The following is a 4,841-nucleotide window of genomic DNA, read 5'->3' on the forward strand; positions in this document are numbered from 1 at the left end:
TGAAGTTTAAAAATGCTTTGGAACTCTTCCATTGTTTTCAGATTTCCGCTGAAGTTTAAAAATGCTTTGGAACTCTTACATTGTTCTCAGAATTCCGCTGAAGTTTAAAAATGCTTCGGAACTGTTCCATTGTTCTCGGAATTCCGCCGATGTGTAAAAATGCTTCGGAACTCTACCATTGTTCTCGGAATTCCGCTGACAAGTAAAAATGCTTCGGCACTCTTCCATTGTTCTTGAAATTCCGCTGACATTCAAAAATGCTTTGGAACTCTTCCATTGTTCTCGGAATTCCTCTGAAGTTTAAAAATGATTCGGAACACTCCCATTGTTCTCGGAATTCTGCTGACGTTTAAAAGTGGTTCGGAACTTTTCACTTGTTCTCGGAATTCTGCTGGCATTTAAAAATGGTTCCAAACTCTTCATTGTTCTCGGAATTCTGCTGATGTTTAAAAATGCTTCGGAACTCTTCCATTGTTCTCGGTATTTCGCTGAAGTTTAAAAATTCTTCGGAAATCAATTGTTCTCGGAATTTCGCTGAAGTTTTAAAATCCTTCAGAACTCTTCCATTATTCTCAGAGTTCCGCTGACGTTTCAAAATGCTTCGGAACTCTTCCATTGTTCTCGAAATTCCACTGAAGTTTTGAAATCCTTCAGAACTCTTCCATTATTCTCGGAATTCCGCTGACGTTTAAAAATGCTTCGGAACTCTTCCATTTTTCTCGGAATTCTGCTGACGTTTAAAAATGATTCTGAACTCTTCAATTGTTCTCAGAATTCTGCTGTAGTTTTAAAAATGCTTTGGAACTCTTCCATTGTTCTCGGAATTCCGCTGAAGTTTAAAAATGCTTTTGAACTTTTTCATTGCTCTCGGAGTTCTGCTGAAGATTAAAAATGGTTTGGAACTCTTCCATTGTTCTCGGAATTCCGCTGAAGTTTAAAAATTCTTCGGTACTCTTCCATTGTTCTCGGAATTCTGCTGACATTTAAAAATGCTTCGGCACTCTTCCATTGTTCTCGAAATTACGCTGACATTCAAAAATGCTTCGGAACACTCCCATTGTTCTCGGAATTCTGCTGACGTTTAAAAGTGGTTCGGAACTCTTCACTTGTTCTCGGAATTCTGCTGACATTTAAAAATGATTCCGAACTCTTCCATTGTTCTCGGAATTCTGCTGAAGTTTAAAAATGGTTCGGAACTCTTCAATTGTTCTCTGGATTCTGCTGTAGTTTAAAATGCTTTGGAACTCTTCCATTGTTCTCGGAATTCTGCTGAAGTTTAAAAATGCTTTGGAACGCTTCCATTGTACAAGGAATTCTGCTGAAGTTTAAAAATGCTTTTGAACTTTTCCATTGCTCTCAGAATTCTGCTGAAGTTTAAAAATGCTTTGGAACTCTTCCATTTTTCTCGGAATTCTGCTGAAGTTTAAAAATGCTTCGGAAATCTTCCATTGTTCTCGGAATTCAGCTAATGTTTAAAAATGCTACCGAACTTTTCAATTGTTCTCGGAATTCCGCTGAAGTTTAAAAATGCTTCAGAACTCTTCCATTGTTCTCGGAATTCCACTGATATTTAAAAATGCTTCGGAACTATTCCATTGTTCTCGCAATTCTGCTGACGTTTATAAATGCTTCGTAACTCTTCCATTGTTCTCGGAATTCTGCTGATATTTAAAAATGCTTCAGAATTCTTCCAGTGTTCTCGGAATTCTGCTGAAGTTTAAAAATGATTCGGTACTTTTTCTTTGTTCAAGGAATTCTGCTGACATTTAAAAATGCTTCGGAACTCTTCCATTTTTCTCGGAATTCTGCTGATGTTTAAAAATGCTTCGGAACTCATCCATTGTGCTCGGAATTCCTCTGACGTTTAAAAATGCTTCGGAGCTCTTCCATTGTTCTCGGAATTCCGCTGAAGTTTAAAAATGCTTTGGAACTCTTCCATTGTTCTCGGAATTCCACTTAAGTTTTGAAATCCTTCAGAACTCTTCCATTATTCTCGGAATTCCGCTGACGTTTAAAAATGCTTCGGAACTCTTCCATTTTTCTCGGAATTCTGCTGACGTTTAAAAATGCTTCTGAACTCTTCCATTGTTCTCGAAATTCTGCTGATGTTTAAAAATGCTTCGGAACTCTTCCATTTTTCTCGGAATTCCGCTGATGTGTAAAAATGCTTCGGGACCCTAGCATTGTTCTCGGAATTCCGCTAACAAGTAAAAACGCTTCGCCACTCTTCCATTGTTCTCGAAATTCTGCTGACATTCAAAAATGCTTTGGAACTCTTCCATTGTTCTCGGAATTCCTCTGCCATTTAAAAATGCTTCGGAACACTCCCATTGTTCTTGGAATTCTGCTGACGTTTAAAAGTGGTTCGGAACTCTTCACTTGTTCTCGGAATTCTACTGGCGTTTAAAAATGGTTTGGAACTCTTCAATTGTTCTCAGAATTCTGCTTTAGTTTAAAAATGCTTTGGAACTCTTCCATTGTTCTCGGAATTCTGCTGAAGTTTAAAAATGCTTCGGAACTCTTCCATTAATCTCGGAATTCCGATGAAGTTTAAAAATTATTCGGTACTCTTCCATTGTTCTCGGAATTCCGCTGACATTTAAAAATGCTTCGGAACTTTTCCATTGTTCTCGGAATTCTGCTGTAGTTTAAAAATGCTTCGGAACTCTTCCATTGTTCTTGGAATTCTGCTGACATTTAGCAATGGTTCGGAACTCTTCCATTGTTCGGAATGCCGATGACGTTTAAAAATGCTTCGAAACTATTCCATTGTTCTTATAATTATGCTGACGTTTATAAATGCTTTGGAACTCTTCCATTGTTCTCGGAATTCTGCTGATGTTTAAAAATGGTTTGGAACTCTTCCATTTTTCTCAGAATTCTGCTGTAGTTTAAAAATGCTTCGGAACTCTTCCATTGTTCTGGGAATTCTGCTGATGTTTAAAAATCCTTCAGAATTCTTCCATTGTTCTCGGAATTCTGCTGAAGTTTAAAAATGCTTCGGAACGCTTCCATTGTTCAAGGAATTCTGCTGAAGTTTAAAAATGCTTTTGAACTTTTACATTGCTCTCAGAATTCTGCTGACGTTTAAAAATGCTTCGGAATTCTTCCATTGTTCTAGAAATTCTGCTGATGTTTAAAAATGCTTCGGAACTCCTCCATTGTTCTCGTAATTCCGCTGACGTTTAAAAATGCTTCAGAACTCTTCCTTTGTTCTCGGAATTCCACTGAAGTTTAAAAATGCTTTGGAACTCTTCCATTGTTTTCAGATTTCCGCTGAAGTTTAAAAATGCTTTGGAACTCTTCCATTGTTCTCGGAATTCCGCCGATGTGTAAAAATGCTTCGGAACTCTACCATTGTTCTCGGAATTCCGCTGACAAGTAAAAATGCTTCGGCACTCTTCCATTGTTCTCGAAATTCCGCTGACATTCAAAAATGCTTTGGAACTCTTCCATTGTTCTCGGAATTCCTCTGACGTTTAAAAATGCTTCGGAACACTCCCATTGTTCTCGGAATTCTGCTGACGTTTAAAAGTTGTTCGGAACTCTTCACTTGTTCTCGGAATTCTGCTGGCGTTTAAAAATCGTTCCGAACTCTTCCATTGTGCTCGGAATTCTGCTGACGTTTAAAAATGCTTTGGAACTTTTTCATTGTTCAAGGAATTCTGCTGACGTTTAAAAATGCTTCGGAACTCTTCCATTGTTCTCGGTATTCTGCTGAAATTTAAAAATGCTTCGGAAATCATCAATTGTTCTCGGAATTTCGCTGAAGTTTTAAAATCCTTCAGAACTCTTCCATTATTCTCAGAGTTCCGCTGACGTTTAAAAATGCTTCGGAACTCTTCCATTGTTCTCGGAATTCCGCTGACGTTTAAAAATGCTTCGGAACTCTTCCATTGTTCTCGGAATTCCGCTGAAGTTTAAAAATGCTTTGGAACTCATCCATTGTTCTCGGAATTCCGCTGAAGTTTAAAAATGCTTTGGAACTCATCCATTGTTTTCGGAATTCCGCTGACATTCAAAAATGCTTTGGAACTCTTCCATTGTTCTCGGAATTCCTCTGCCTTTTAAAAATGCTTCGGAACACTCCCATTGTTCTCGGAATTCTGCTGATGTTTAAAAGTTGTTCGGAACTCTTCACTTGTTCTCGGAATTCTACTGGCGTTTAAAAATGGTTCCGAACTCTTCCATTGTTCTCGGAATTCTGCTGACGTTTAAAAATGGTTTGGAACTCTTCAATTGTTTGCAGAATTCTCCTGAAGTTTAAAAATGCTTCGGAAATCATCAATTGTTCTCGGAATTTCGCTGAAGTTTTAAAATCCTTCAGAACTCTTCCATTATTCTCAGAGTTCCGCTGACGTTTAAAAATGCTTCGGAACTCTTCCATTGTTCTCGAAATTCCGCTGAAGTTTTGAAATCCTTCGGAACTCTTCCATTTTTCTCGGAATTCCGCTGACGTTTAAAAATGCTTCGGAACTCTTCCATTGTTCTCGGAATTCCGCTGAAGTTTAAAAATGCTTTGGAACTCTTCCATTGTTTTCGGAATTCCGCTGACATTCAAAAATGCTTTGGAACTCTTCCATTGTTCTCGGAATTCCTCTGCCATTTAAAAATGCTTCGGAACACTCCCATTGTTCTCGGAATTCTGCTGACGTTTAAAAGTGGTTCGGAACTCTTCACTTGTTCTCGGAATTCTGCTGAAGTTTAAAAATGCTTTTGAACTTTTTCATTGCTCTCGGAGTTCTGCTGAAGATTAAAAATGGTTTGGAACTCTTCCATTGTTCTCGGAATTCCGCTGAAGTTTAAAAATTCTTCGGTACTCTTCCATTGTTCTCGGAATT

Source organism: Phyllobates terribilis, unplaced genomic scaffold (assembly GCF_046119375.1).
Source record: "Phyllobates terribilis strain yellow unplaced genomic scaffold, ASM4611937v1 Scaffold_20__1_contigs__length_20440879, whole genome shotgun sequence".
NCBI lineage: Eukaryota > Metazoa > Chordata > Amphibia > Anura > Dendrobatidae > Phyllobates > Phyllobates terribilis.